General features: G+C 38.2%; 1 protein-coding gene across 1 annotated transcript in view; it reads right to left on the bottom strand.

Moving 5' to 3' along the window:
- The window catches only part of DNAJC1 (DnaJ heat shock protein family (Hsp40) member C1), a 289,738-nt gene that overhangs the window by 207,166 nt on the left and 65,679 nt on the right, over positions 1-16,893 (bottom strand). The window contains exon 4 of the mRNA XM_072154178.1: positions 632-768. The gene's annotated coding sequence lies outside the window, so the exon portion shown is untranslated. The remainder of the gene's footprint in view (positions 1-631; positions 769-16,893) is intronic.

Raw genomic sequence — 16,893 nt, 5'->3', positions numbered from 1 at the left:
ATTATTTATAGCATAAAAAAATAACACAAGCTGATGCCTCCTAATAATTTTGGCATGTCTCATACCTACGTGGACATTCAATTACATTCTATAAAAATTGGGCAACTTTAATAATGTTGTACAATTATGAGACACTGTAAATATAAACTCTATAACTCTTCTAATTGTTCCGGGTTCACAGTAACTTATATTGATAATAAGTGTGGCCTATTAATAGACTGTCCATCGGCTAACTTTTGTTTCAAAATGTTGATGCTTTTGTGGCACATCCAAGGGCAAGGTGCTGAACAATCAGCAAATGTGTTAGAATGTTGGTTCAAGGTAAATGGTAGATATAAATACAGGCGGTCCCCTACTTAAGAACACCCGACTTACAGATGACCCCTTGTTACAAACAGACCTCTGGATGTTGGTAATTTATTGTACTTTAGTCCTAGGCTACAATAAACAGCTGTAACAGTTATCACAGGTGTCTGTAATGAAGCTTTATTGTTAATCCTGGTTCTTATGACAACCCAACATTTTAAATAGTTACAGATACCCAAACAATTTTGCCTGGAGCTACAAATATAAAGTATACAGTTCCAACTTACATACAAATTCATCTTAAGAACAAACCTGCAGAACCTACCTTGTACGCAACTGGGGACTGCCTGAATATAGTATTTCCCAGGAATCACTCCAATTAGATGTTTTCTTAGTCAAAATGTGATACTGATGGTATTATGCCAATGTTTCTTAATCTTTTCATTACAACAGCCACTTACTCTACAATAGAAAACAGACAAGTTAACGCCCCTATTGGTAGCATCATTGTCAAAGAATATGATGAAGACCCTGGCAGGTTACCATTGCCAAGTCCTCATAAAATAATTCCACCCAAAACATTTCCCACTCAGGTTTCAGTGTACCCCAGAGGATCAGTATGTACATTGATGCCAGCAGGAGCATCTTCCATGTGTCCCATTTTTATTTTATTGTATATACTGTGTGAATTGTGTATTGTTATTTTTGTTTTTGATACGGTTTATACAGTTTATCTGGCTGGTTTTTATTTTATTTTTTATATCATGAACATTGGTACTTTGTCTGCTGTAACAACTGTTTCTATTTCTGGAAAATATTTAGTATAACATACAGTGAGAATTTAGATACCGCTGTGTTTCACAGATAAAGCAGAAGAATGTTCTCTACCAAGCTCAGAAACTCTACAAACCGAGCCTTAGGCTCAGCAACAATTATATGCTGAGTTTCATTTACTGAAGAAAGATACAAAACATATCTGCAGTGCTCAGGCAGAGGCTTCTGCTTCAAAATGTATTTTTCTTCTTCCCTTTTGACTGGTAATTCATAATGTGCCTAACACGGTAAATAGCATGATGTCTCATTTGGCCTTTTACCATCTAAACCATTTCAACTATTCACTATCCCTTCTTATAAAGCCAAGCTAAGATTACTCCGAAGGCAGCAGAGACACGCAGAATGCTGCAGATATCCATTCCAATTATACCCATGAGCTGATGTCTTTTTAGTAATTGCTATACAAAAAATAAAGAAGCACAAAGAAAAAAATATATAATCCTGTACCAATGAACGGTAATGTGAAATGACTTTCTACTGCAAAGAATGGCGATTGGTGAATATTAAATGTGCTCGATTACAAGATGCTAAAGCACAAATTTATCGTATGACATTCCACAGAATTTCTTGTAAGAGAAACAAAGAGATATGGGCCAGCTGCTTGCTATTCCTGCGGCTAGCACAGACAAGACATGGCCTCGTATGCAAATAGCTGCATGGTATAAAATGGATAAACACATTTTGTGGCAGTATATTTTGGTCAGATACAATGTAATATTTCTATTGTTCTGGGTTTTTTTTTGCAGAAAACAGAACAAGCACATAAACTAATAATGCTGACATACAGCATAAAGCAATGATAATGTTTATGAGGGTTACATGATAACCTATAATATATTGTATCACTTTTTATTCATTTATAGACATATTTAATGGAAAGGTGGAATGATGACTATTAATTTTCCAGGATAACATGGGCTTGCTTGTTCCTATTGTTCCATCTGACCATGTTATTACTCTGTAATGTCTTATTTTGTTTGTACTTATCCCTGCTGATCTGTAAGTGCTGCAGAATATGACGGCGCTATACAAATAAAGATTTATTATTATTATTATTATTCCTATGAACATAAGTGATAATTATATCTTGGCTATTGAGTTTCACATTAGAAACTTTAACATATGTGCATTTCTTTTTGAGAAATAACCTCACTTTATTTCCTGGTGCTCTATATGGTGTACACACGCTATAGCATGCTTTGCATTGATGAATTATAATATATAATGGATGAGATTTTATTTACATCGGAGTATGATAAGATCATACATTATCCATAAAAATTATGTTCAGAATTTTAATGCTCTAAAGAAAAGATCATTCTAATCGTGTGATTTTCCTGAGATAAACCAGCTCTATCAGGCCATCTGTACCTTCCCTCATAAATACGGGAATGTTCCAAATGATCGGCTTCAATAGGACTAATTTTATATGCATTAGAAGCATTAATAATACATTGCAGAATATAAACTTCTGAAGCACACAGATAAAGCTTTGCATATTGTGTTTGCAGGGCTAATTTAGCTAATTCTACTGGGTTGCTCACTCTGTACTATATCGGAAACATTTTTGTAATAATAATTGTACAAAGCAACTTGTGTTCATATAAATATGAATTCCTCAAAACATTGATAGGCTGCAATAAGTAACAAGTTACTACGTAGAAGGAGCATTTAAGAACTGGATACATGGGAGAAATGATCCTATCACCTCTAGCATCTACTGTATCTTCTATGATAGACGTGAAGATCTTATACCAATGCCAGTTTACTGTATATGGTGAACAGCATCAACAAACAACTGAATTTGGGACTTGTATTTTTAATAAGAGTTTAAGTTTTTATTTATTTCAATCTATTCACTGTACAGAAGATCCATCAGAAACATATACAGCATGATAGAGATAATATAGACAAAACATAAATGTAAAAATAAATCATCTTCAGTCTGAAATGTTATCTCACCAAATTCCGCATGACGTGATGCAGTCTCAGATGTGTTATCTGGAAAAATTGCATGACATCAAGGTGATCTGGGACATTGTGTGGTCATGCACAGGAATCTTTACAGCAGAGCACACAACCCTTCCCGCGGAACGTGGCAGAAATTTAACATAAAAACCTCTATATTCCATGATATGAAATAATCGCTGCTCTGCTCCATGTGCCTCTCATTCATTTATGCTCAGAAGTGAACGTTTTTAATCATTTTTATTTATATAGCGCCATCATATTCTGTAGCGCTTTACAAATCAAAGGGGACATATACAAATATAATATGACATTACAGAGTACAGACAGTCATATGGAACAATAGAAGTGAGGACAATGCTCACAAGAGCTTTATTATGGTATATGTCTTTATACAAAAATTTTGATAAATTCTAAGAAAAAATTTTGCAAGGTAACACTTTTTGTCTGCATCGTTGGATACTGAATAGAATTGAGCAGCTGGAGGAATTGGAAGAGACCCCTTATCTAATGTACGTTCGCTCCATGGAGTTTAGGGGTCCATGAGAGTTGGTTTATGAAATAAAAGACAACACAATTCTATAAATGCATTTTTACAGCTCTGTACAACAGCTTATGACATATTGGGACACATTTACTAAGAATGTGGGAAACGGCACTAAAAGTGCTCTGCCCGTGTATAATGGTGGCTGTGACCAATTCATTAAGAATGTGCCACAGAAATCATGAATCTGTTGCTTCCCTGCACTAGCCCCACAGAGTTCACCAACTTTTTTGTGGTGCATCTTTAACATAGGGCGTGCGACAGACTTCGCATGTAAAATCCAGCGTTCAGTCCGACTAAGCACCGGAACGCCCCCTAATTTGTGTCACATGGAGGCCAGCACAGCTTTCTCAACATCCTTTATTGAGAAAGACTTAAAAAAATGAGTGATGTCAGCATTTGATTAAAGAATATTTATTGTCCCATTGTATAAATCACAATGCAAAGTTTGGGTCCCATAAGAACTAAGGCTGTTTATGGCCAGTGACACAGAGGGAAAAATTTGGCGCATTAACCTCAGCATTACATGAGCAGAATAGTGTACGGGTGATGCACCGTACCGCTGTATACATGGGGAAAAGATAGAACAAGTCCAATCTTTCCCTGTGTTATGGCGCCATGTGCTGTGCATCTCTATGGAGAGGGGTCACCCCTCCTCCTCTCCAGCGCACCAAGCATAAGGCATCCCAGCTATTTGTGTGCATTACTACCTCACAGATCACTCGGCCCAATCTGGGAGAGGAGGCGAGATAAGTCTCAAAAGTGGTGCATGTGATGAGCGTGGTGACTAGTAGTCAGTACTACTGCCACTGTACCAGCAAGGCCAGCTAGAAGTAGAAGAAAGTTTAGAATATTAAAGGGGTATTCCCATCCGGGCATTCACATTTCATTTAATTCATTTGCTATATGTAAACATTTCTTCAATTGGATGTAATTAAAAAAAATGTTCCTGAAGAAAATTTCTCATCAATGTTGTTATGCTGTCCCTTAGAAACGAGATAGCTTCCTCAGATACGACCACCCCACACTCTGGCAGTGGTGGGAAGACATTGCTATTCAGTCCTGCCTGACCACCTGGATTCAATGATCATTACCACAGGACGGCTGTAGGACATGTAGTAACTCCCGGACATTTCATTTACAAAAGCTTTTTGTTTCTTTGTGCAATCCCTCCAGAAGAGGTGGCCATGTCCAAGGGCACAGTCTTGTTTCTAAGAGACCCAATGACATTTATGTGAAATTATCTTCACCCAGGTAAATTTTTATTAATAACATCTAATTGAAGAAATGTTTATATATGGTAGATTAATTAAATTGAATCTAAATGCCCAGACAAGAAACCCCCTTTAAAGATAATTTAGAATAGTAATATGTACCACTGTCTGGACTACAACAGATTTTGCATCCAGGAGCCTCTTCCAATTTTAATCCAGTGCTGACTTTAGAGATCATGGAGTACATATACAGCCATAATAAGACATTACACAGCAATAACAGGGTCAGAGAACAATAGGAATGAGAGTCCTGCTTGCAAGAGCTTACCATCCATAAGTTATCACTTCCTACTTCTGTCTAAAATAATTATTACATTTTGTAATGCTCAACTCATTTACGGAAACTTTATAGATTGTAAGCTCCTGTGAGCTGGGCCTTTATTTCTAGTGTTTCCGCTAAACATGTTATTACTCTGTAATGTCTTATTCTATTTGTATGTGTCCCCCGTGATCTGTAAAGTGCTGCAGAATAAGATGGAGCTACATTTGTTTTATACAATGATGATTTTCAGTAAACAGACAGTCCCCAGGTTACATACAAGATAGGGTCTGTAGGTTTGTTCTTAAGTTGAATTTGTATGTAAGTCTGAACTGTATACTTTATAATTGTAACTCCAGACAAATTTTTTTTGGTCTCTTTGACAATCGGATTTTAAAATGTTGGATTGTCATAAAAACCAGGATTAATAATACAGCTTCATTGCAGACACATTTAATAACTGTTATAGCTGTTTATTGTAGCCTACAGTAAATTACCAACATCCAGAGGCTCATTTGTAACTAGGGGTCGTCTGTAAGTCGGGTGTTCTTAAGTAGGGGACCGCCTGTACTGCAAACTTATAAACTTTATTGTGATTACAACTCTTAAAACCAGGAAACCTGAGCAATTATTATAAGAAAACAGAAGTTTTGTTGTCCAGTTGTTATGCGTTTTTATTTTTTTACCTGATTACTATTGGTGTTCCTTTTACACTCATATCGGCCTTCAAAAAAATACATGAATCAGGAAAAAATAAATATGATATAATAAACTGGCAATGTGTACATGTGTGTTATGTTATATGTGTCTGAGAATGGATGATGTATGTAAGTAGGAGTCAATGTACGGGAACTCAGGACCTATCACTTATAATAAAATGATCCCTAAAGAACTATAATTGGAAATTCAACATAAGCTGCGTTTTTTGTTAAAATGATCTGCAAAATATATCAGGAACAAGCCCTTGTCTCGAGAGGCATTAGTAAATTTATAATCTGGTAAAGAAAGGGACAGCAAATCAGAAATTATGATGATAGTGTAAGACTATATTCATCAAATGCACTTAAATCTTATATGTAAAAACGATCTGGCATCAGTGAACATACAATTTGGGTCCCCTGGTTTGTGAATAGGTTCATAAAATTCACAAAAATTAAAAAGAAACCCTAAGCACAAAAAAACACTAATGAAGTCATGAAATAATGGATTTTCCATAAGAATTCTCAAGCCTATGGTTTGGATGTCAGCCTTGTGTTTGCTCCTAAATCCTATGTTTCCAGGTTCCGATGTTTGTGTGATTTTGAAGATGCTTCCTATATTGCTTTTCTTCCAATGACATCATATTTAGCTGAAGAAGCGCTCACGTCATGCCTGACGAAGGTTCAAGTCCCGAATCGAAACGCGTAGCAACCAATAAAAAGAATTTGTAACTTCCTGCTAACCCGACCCCTGTGAGCGCTTCTTCGAGTTACTCCACTCTGGAGTTCAGTATTTTTAGCCTGTACACCTCACTACCTGCCAATCCACCTGGACGAAAACAGGCTTAAAGAAAACAAGACCAGTGCCAGGGAGTTCTACCTACAGGCAACATGGTACTGTGCTACCAGGTGAGCACTTAGAATTATTTTTACTCACTCCAAACCTACTACTAACGGTACTACACGAGGAGAGCGCCCCTGTGTTCTTTGTGTCTCCCCTTTCTGACTGTCAGTGGAGATATAGGATTCAAAGGACAGACCCTCCTACTCTCCAGTTTTCCCAGGTCGCTTTTATTATCATATTTAGCTGAAACTGGGTTGAACTTTAGGCCACTTATAGGGAGCTTCCACATAAAAGATAATGTGCTTGTTGCATCTGTTCCACCCCAAGGATCCCTGCTTGTGCTCTGAGGCGCTATACATTCATATAGATGATCCATAATCTTTTTTTGATTTGCTAATGTGCTTTTATGCCAAAAACCTGACAGTATCATTAAAATTGGTACTGGATTATTGGGAAATATTATTAAGGAAATCCTATTGTTCTGAATTAAAAGATTTTTGTTAATTCTCAAACAATGTTCTGAGAGAAAATATGAGATGCTTCCTCCTGTTCTTGACTGGAGCCTAAGGTGAAAAGGTTGGAAGTGAAATAATTTGTCCTGTTGGTTTAGAAGCCATTCATCCTCACCTCCCTGATCCCGCTGTTCTGTTGCTACATGATGGGTCCTCTTGCCCTGCTGTCTCTACATCCTGGTCTCTTTCCACAACTAAATTTGAACAGCCAATCACTGAGTAGACACAAGATCATGGGACCCAAGAGGGTATAGAACGGGAAGAACATGTGTAGCAGGGGATTGGAGAGTTTAGAAAAAAGGACGTAGGAAAGGTAAATAATTGCCACCAGAAAAATATATACATTTAGCTTCTACATCAATACTTATCGTGATCAAATTTAATAGAAAATGCACAACAGTAGAGTACAGACAGTCCTGGGTTACGTACAAGCAGCCTAACAAATCAGATTGAAAGCCGTCAGCTACAGAATAGTCAGTGATTTGGGTCAGCAACAATAAACAATAGAGCTGTACACAGTCAATATCATGGTGTCCACTAGCAGGTAATGTTGTTTTACTAGAAATCCAAGATCAAGGATGTGATGTGATGAGAGGCACCGAGGAGGTTCTAAGAATAGCTCTGAAAGGCTGTTACTATACAGTCACTACTTTGTATTGATGTGACACTGGGTATGACTGTCACCTCATGCACAGGAAGGATTCACTCCTTTCTTCTGATTACTAGCAATTGCAACCCAAACTGTAGACACATAGGAGCAGATTTATCAATTCTGAGTCAGACTGCTTAAGATGCTTAGTGCTACTATTATTACAGGGGTTGTCCGAAAGCGAAACTGTAAAAAAAAACATTGTTGCCTGGAGGGGACTGCTTAAAAACATAAACATCTACATTGTAGCTGGACTTGAAGTCTTCCTTCCGGTGCAGATTTGGTTTCCAGTATCATCTCTATGCTGATGAAAACCAGCTATATACTTCTGCCCATAACTTCACCCCTGCCTTACTCCAGAACACCAGTGACTGTCTCTGTGCTGTCTCTAACATCATGTGCTCTCTTCCTGAAACTTAATCTTCCTAAGACTGAACTTGTAGTCTTTCCACCATCTACTAACCGACCCAACCCGACCTCTCCATCTCAGTCTGTGGGATCACTATAACACCGAGGCAGCAGTCCTGCTGTCTTGGGGTTGTGTTGGACTCCAACCTCTCCTTTGCACTGTTTATTCAATCTCTTGCTCGCTCTTGCCGCATGCATCTTAGATCTTAGAAACATCTCCAGAATCCAACCATTTCTGACAATTCAAACCTGCTAATTGTTGCTCTGATTCACTCTAGACTAGTGTAACTCACTCTAAACTACTGTAACTCCCTACTAATCGGTCTTCCGCTTACTATCCTCTCCTCTACAATCTATTCTTAATGCAGCAGCCAGGCTCGTCTTTCGGACCAAAGGCTAAACAGACGCCTCCAGTTTCTGCCTATAACTGCACTTGTTGCCCATCTCCTTCTGTATTCACTTTAAAATAATAACCATCATCCACAAAGCTCTGCATAATGCTGCACCTCTCTATCTCTCTTCTCTCAGCTCATTTTATCGCCCTTCCCGTGCTCTTCGATACGCTAGTGATATTAGATTAATCTACCTTAAATCAAACCTCTCATGCACGTCTCCAGGAGATCTCCAGAGCTGCACCAATTCTCCAAAATAACCTTCCTCAGACTAATACCCACCCTCCAAAGTTTTAAACATGCTCTTAAAACCCATCTCTTTAGGCAAGCCTAACACACTCACTAACAGCGCGAAATGTCAACTTCCTCTTTACTAATCCACCCTGTGTCCTCCTCCTGTCAGTTATCCAGCAAACTCCATAAACATCTTCAAGCTTCTCTGCAGTCATTTTCACCTGGACCAGAATGACCATTACAAGCTTTTTACCTCTTGTGTCCCCCCCCCCCTCATCCTCATAGACTGTAAGCTCTTGTGTCACCCCTCATACTCATAAACTGTAAGCTCTTGTGTCACCCCTACATCCACATAGACTGTAAGCTCTTTTGTCACCCCCTCATCCTCATAGACTGTAAGCTCTTGTGTCACCCCCCTCATCCTCATAGACTGTAAGCTCTTGTGTCCCTACAAATCCTCATAGACTGTAAGCTCGTGTGTCACCCCCTCATCCTCATAGACTGTGAGCTCTTTTGTCACCCCCTCATTTTCATAGACTGTAAGCTCTTGTGTCACCCCCTCATCCTCATAGACTGTAAGCTCTTGTGTCCCTACAAATCCTCATAGACTGTAAGCTCTTCTGTCACCCCTTATCCTCATAGACTGTAAGCTCTTGTGTCCCCCCTCATCCTCATAGACTGTAAGCTCTTGTGTCACCCCCTCATCTTCATAGACTGTAAGCTCTTGTGTCACCTCCTCATCCTCATAGACTATAAGCTCTTGTGTCACCCCTTATCCTCATAGACTGTAAGCTCTTGTGTCACCTCCTCATCCTCATGGACTGTAAGCTCTTGTGTCACCCCTTATCCTCATAGACTGTAAGCTCTTGTGTCACCCCTTATCCTCATAGACTGTAAGCTCTTGTGTCACCTCCTCATCCTCATGGACTGTAAGCTCCTGTGTCACCCCTTATCCTCATAGACTGTAAGCTCTTGTGTCACCTCCTCATCTTCATAGACTGTAAGCTCTAGTGTCACCCCCCTCATCTTCATAGACTGTAAGCTCTAGTGTCACCCCCTCATCCTCATATACTGTAAGCTCTTGTGTCCCCCCCTCATCCTCATAGACTGTAAGCTCTTGTGTCACCCCCTCATCTTCATAGACTGTAAGCTCTTGTGAGCATTGTCCTCACTCTTATGGTTCCATATGACTGTTTGTACTGTGATGTGATATTATATTTGTATATGTCCCCTATGATTTGTGAAGCACTGTAGAATTTGATGGTGCTATATAAATAAAGATTATTAATTATTATTATTATGTCATACTAAGAAATTCATTGGTTGATTGCAAGTGGAGCTTTTACTGTTTTACTTCATTACAACATCAACTCCTTTCTGTACTGGCAGTAATTCTGAAACATCCTTATCATAATACGTGACTTTTTATGGCTTTTAAACCCCCTTCCCCCTCCCTTATGGTATACAGTCATGCTTGGAAATGCCCATGGAAACTTTGCACTAGTTTTTTTGGTAAGCAGCCAATCTAAATGCATCTTACAATAAATAAAGTGTTTCAAAGTCTGTAATACAAACTGCACGTTTTTTCTAAGTATTTAGCCCAGGATCTAACATCGAGTTATGATAGTAAAAACGTTTACAAAGTGGCTAAACAAAAAACATATATAACTTGAGCTTGTTAGAGAAAATGTTTTGCTTTTCCTCATTAGTCTGTGGCTTTGAATGTGACTTTTAAGGAAAATTACAATGACAATAAATTATGACAATTTTTCAACTACAAAAGAAGTGATAATGTGACTGCTGTGTACAGTCTGATCAAGTACTTGTAAAATCACACCCAAAACATGCTTATTTTCATAATAAACACAATGCAATTGCAAATTTCTCATATGAATAATATTAATAATAATAATCCTTTATTTATATAGCGCACACAGATTACACAGCGCTGCACAGAGCATGACACATCAGCCCCCGTCACTAATGGGGCTCACAATCTAATAAACCTACCATTATGTTTTAGAGTGTGGGAGGAAACCAGAGGACCGTGAGGAAACCCATCATTTTCTTATATGAATTAGCAACATGCTATTTCTTTTTATAGGGCCAAAGTTTCTTAAAAGGATATTTTCATCTTTGGCACTTGTGACAAATGCACGGGATATGTCCTGCACGTATCTCACTGACTGTTCAAATAGAGAGATGGTCCAAATTGACCATGGACTCTCCACCAAGTAATCAAGGGGGGTAAAACATATTAAAAAGGTTGTCTCATAGTAAAACATCCGCTGTCCATATTCTCTACTGGGACCCATATATTACGGAGCAGGTTAGTCACTGTTGCAACATCTTCTAAGCTTATATGACATTAGGGGAGATCTGGGAAACTGACCAAAAGAAAAAACTGTCTTTGAGGCCCATAGTTACCACAGTAACCACAGTACAGATTAAATTAAGGAAGTAAAATGAAAGCTGCTCTGTCATTGGCTGCTGTAGGTTTTATGAATCTGCCCTATAAGTAGGAATGTTATTATTTATAATGTAACCAGCCCAGGGGCTACCTATAAACAGTGTCGTCAGCCAGGAATAGTTCATAGAGGTTTTCTTTATGTTAGTATAAAAAGCAAAATGAGGGATTGAAACTGAATTGGGATGTGGATTCGCCTTACCCATACTTTTATTGACATTATATTTATACACTACAAAGTTCACATAGAAGAGATTGTAATGCGGTTTGTTTGTACTTGGGAAACATCAATATGAAGGGTAAAAATTGATATTCAGTGCATAAACTCTATTATGCGCAATGCAAGAGATAGACTCCAGGTATTAATAACACAGCATGAACCTTCCAGAAGAAACAAAGTATTCCATATTCACAGCCTCCACAGAACCGACTGAAGCTGAGACAGAGAATATATACAATATCTGTTTGTACCTGGTGACAGCTCAGGCGATGTGATTTACATACTGGAGAGAGACAGGAATGGACACAGAGTCATCAAAAGCTGCACATAATACACCAACAAGTTACGATATGTCAGTAAATCAAGGCTCAAATAAACATAAATTGCAAAAAATAAATGTGTAACTGATGTTCATTCCTTTTAACATTCAACATATTATAAGTGATATACAGTGTATATATGCAAATATAAAAAATCATATAACATCCTGTTCTCTTCTATCACTGTACAAAAGAATTGTTTGTTCTTTTGTATATTTTTTACATTTATACCATAAAATATGGATCGTGTATGACCTGGCGCTTGTTCCCACTCCCTCTGCTTCAGACCCAGTTGCTCTGGCTAGTGGCGCTGCCTTCATACTCTCTTACCTCACACACAGCTCTGCTTGCTCACTGTATTTGCTCACCTGACAAGGTTGGGCTTGCTTACTTTGCTTACAAGGCTTCGCTTTACTACAGATCACAGAGCAGGTCTCCCAGGCCCCTGCACCACCAAAACTATAACCCCAAATGCACTTATTCTTGCAGTTCCAAATCCTTAGGCACACAAGCTGGGAGCCCTCAAATAATCCTCCGCGCCCATACAATACATTTAATGCTGCGCTTTAGAAGGATGATATTAATTGTATTCCCTGTCAAATATTTTCTTACAACCTTTCCTGAAAATCTTTTTAAATACATTGACAATTTAATATTATTATTTTTCTTCCCAGCACTAGGATTGCACCCCATTAACAAAGCTAATTCAAATTCTGAATTGTCAAATTACTTATTTCCTCCTTATATCGGTTTCTTGGTCAAAAGCAACTGTTAAAGGAAATCTACCATCAAAGTCAAGCATAGATAAACTAGGGACACTTAACTCATAAATCCAGGCATTTTTCACTCCTCATGTAATCTTACAAAGTGGGAGGGGGAAGTGCTCCAGCACAGTGTAACAGCCTGTGAAGCTACAGCACAGAGCAATTCTGGTAACACCCCACAAGAGCCTTTCTGCGTCATTATTAGGTCAATCTGTTGATCATTTGGTCTTGTTGGGAGTACCTAGAATTAAGGAGACAATCCATTCCTCTTCATGTCCTACATATACTTCATGGGCAGATGGGTTTCAAATCAAAGCAGCGCATAAGCTGACCCCAAGCTCCCATAACAGTTGTCATGTGTTACAATACCAAGCTCTCAGCATAAGATAAAACATAATAGACATTCAATAGAAACTTCAGCATCTAAGCAGTTTGATATAAAACTATCACCCTCATCGGCAACTCCATAATGTAACTACAGGGTGTCAATGAGTTATCATGGTCTTCTAACAACTTCCATGTCTTCTATCTACACCTATTAGATCATACGAATGGCATGGGCCTAGCATTATACTGACAGGCGTAATACAGAAATATTGCAGTTTATTATATAAGTGATAAAGTTACTAAAAGTTTAATTAACCGAGTATAAGTACAATAAAAGTAGGAATTTTTTTTATTAAAAAAAACTCATAAAACATACTTAATTTTTCTGTTTCCTTTTTCCTGTATCAAGCCATATCTTTTAGATTTTTCTGTTTACAGAGACATATGAGGCTTTGTTATCTGCGGGACAAATTGTATTTCCTGGTGCAACTTTATTATATTTTCTCCAGTATACAGAGAAGCTGGAAAAAATCCAAATGGGTACAACAAAAACCAAACAATTGCACCATTTTCCTACAGGCTTTCTTCCTGTGTGGTCCAGATAACACCTTTCCTCTATTATTTGGATTTGTATGATCACGAGGATATCACATATACAGACGGTCCCCTACTTAAGGACACCCTACTTACAGACGACCCCTAGTTACAGACGGACCCCTCTGGTCTCTGGTTAAGCTCTCTGAATGTTACCATTACAGCAAAAAATTTTGAAACTCATATTGTCACTGGGGCAAAAAATTTTTTGTCTGGATATACAATTATGAAATATACAGTTTTGACTTACATACAAATTCAACTTAAGAACAAACTTATGGACCAAATCTTGTATGTAACCTGGGGACCACCTGTATATGAGTTTTATAATGTTTTAATAAATTGAAAATATATACCGTAAATCTTTTGCCTTATTCTGATTCTATTGTTCCATTTGACTGTTTGTACTCTGTAATGTATTTTATTTTTATATGTCCCCTATAATTTGTAAAGCGCTACAGAATATGATGGCGCTATATGTAAAGATTAAATTATCAGTTTTGTTATGCCCATTACTTTATCATACTGGGGTGTATGAACCTGTAGAAAGTGACATTTTGTGCAGGATAAGATGATGTTTTCACTTTTTGTGCCCATGTGGGACCTTTAACTTTAACTCTGTAGGAACTATATAGTCATATGGCCTAAGAAACTGATGAAAGAAAAGGAAAAAATAAACACTTACATTTTGATTGTGACTCATACAATCTGAAAATACCTGTTTTAGTAACCTTGTCTCTAATGGTCATAAAAAGTCATAAAAAAATTATATGTACAGTAAAATAATTTAAAAAATTACAGTTCGTAGTTGAAGTAGTTGGTAATCATTGTGATCCTGCCACTGTCCTGAATAATAGCTTGGTGGTGGTTTGTGGGCCTAAATCATTATGACAGATTCCCTTTAAAGTGACCAGTAAACAATGTTCTATATTATTAACCTTGTCTTTCAATTTATACTTATTCTTTAGCAACCTGTATAATTTTTAGAAATGTGCTGGTTTTAGATGCTGTTGGCAGGGTTCCTTTCTCCCCTTATTTTCTAGGTAAAGTCGTGGAAATGTTACTTAAATAGTTCTATACAGTATTTGTGCTGATAATCTATGCTCTGCCAAATCTCTCTTCTATATCTTGAATTCAATTCCCACTTTTTTATCTCCAGGTTTTTGTACTTAAAATAAAACGGTTTTGAAGACTGAGAATTCAATAACTAGGACATAATAAGTGTGTTCCTTATTCTAGTTGCTCCATATATCAGTTGAACAGATGATACTTATCACACACACCCTGTTTTTACCCATTTGTTGTTGAAATAATTGATATATCTGCTATAACACCTAACATATAAATTTGCATAATTTATTTTCTAACTGAAAAATAAACCATAAAAGAAAGGGGAATAAAAAACAACACACAAATAATTGCCAATACTGCATGTAAATAAGCTACACTATGGGGGATATTTATCAGAGCTTCTGGGCCAGGTCAGTGGTGTAGAAGCCCTGAAATAATTGCAAATGCTAACTAATTGCTAGCACTCGTGATTATTTTAGCCAATCCGACACATTCACGACAGGGGGCTGGAGCGGTGTGGAGGGGGGACGCAGCTGGCCGGAGGTTGGGCAGGGTCGGCGGGGAGTGGGCCGGTGCGGGCAATCCTGTCCCCACGCCTGCAAGCCTGCTGCAGCCGGCGAATCTTCACATGTGAATATTCGGCGGCTGCATTTAGAAGTAGAAGTAAAAGCTGTGCGGGAACCCGCCGGAGCCTCTTGATGTATAAAGCTGCACCAAAGCAGCGGGGGGAACTATCATACGCTATGATACACTAAATAAATATAACATTAAAAAAATGATTAGGCATAATGTCATGGTATAGAAGGGGATGCAGGCCTTAAACTCACCCACGACTCGTTACCTAGCTAATAAGTTTTGCAAACCCTAATGGTTAGGGATTTCTGGTTGACAGTTGCTACTCTTTCTTTGGGGAACAGACAAAGGATAGAGGTGACACCTTAACGGGTTCATAACAGGTACAGGTTTAAGAAACAGGTAGGACCACTGACAGTATAAAAGGTCAGGACACAGGATTCCAGACAGGTTAAGGATACATAGCCCCTGGAGCCGCCCCCAGCAACTGACTGCCTAGGCCCTGCATTACTCAACTCCCCAGATGGGAAACACACAGAGCCTAGACAATTGCACCACACAGCTTTCCTGAGAACAGACACCCAGCTGAGCCCAGGGTGTAAGGCAGCAAACAAAAAGCACTCAGCAGAATAACCCTGAATTTAGCAGCTTGAATCCAAACAGAGCATTTTGACAAATAATATATTTTGAAAATATCCATGTTTATCAAAAATTAATGCCCCCATCCCCTCCATGATTAATTTTGATAAAGTACCAAAAGGATTTATTAATTTCCTATTCAGTTTAGCTCTGCTTTCTCCTGAAGCTAAAAACTGTATCATGGTAAAATAATACAATTTTGTGCTTTTCCTTATTCAATGGCCAAAAGTAAAAGAATTGGTAAAAAAATCACTGAAGTAAATGTCATGTGACCAGAATAGAAAATTCAGTGGAAAGTGTAAACTCTTGCATATGACCTTGAGACTATTGGATTCACAGCTCAGTTGTTATACTAAATCCCCCTTGATGACATCGCTGTTTTAACCTCTCAACTTCTCTTCCTCGCTTCCCAATGCCTCCTACTCCTACATTTACCTTTCTTTAGCACTCCGGAGCTCCATACTGTTTCTGTTTGCATGTGATCTTCTATAATTTTAACAGCAAGCATCAGTCACCGTCTTTGTGGAAGTTTGTGTATACAGTAAATGTTCTGACTGACAAACATTCATGACCTCTCAGATCCTTTACATCAGCCTTTGTGAGTTAACCTGACCACACTGAATGAAGAACATCCCTGCCCTTTCTATACTTTACCAAGTGCCTTTACTTGAATTTATTAAGACTGTTTGATATCCAGATTAACTAGATATTAATGTAGCTCTTCCTGTTAAAGGAAAACTACCACTTGCATGGTAGTGATTTAAGCTGACTATGCGTACCTGTCGGCGTCTTCTCCATGATCCCAGAACACATCTTCGTCGGCGAGTTCTCCAGCAGTGAAGATGAGGTAAGTATGGCTGCTGGAGGCGTGCATAATTGTAAGCCAAGGGCGCCCCATGTACATCACAGAGAGCCCCAGGCTAATTAGCATATTTATAAAAGTCTGTTTTTTACAGCACTGCCAGCGTATCAAGACTAAAGAAGATGTGTTCCAGA

The sequence above is a fragment of the Engystomops pustulosus genome, chromosome 5, assembly GCF_040894005.1.
Source record: "Engystomops pustulosus chromosome 5, aEngPut4.maternal, whole genome shotgun sequence".
NCBI classification, from domain to species: domain Eukaryota; kingdom Metazoa; phylum Chordata; class Amphibia; order Anura; family Leptodactylidae; genus Engystomops; species Engystomops pustulosus.
The sequence above is the reverse complement of the archived record's forward strand: the minus strand, read 5'-3'. Positions and strand labels throughout refer to the sequence as shown.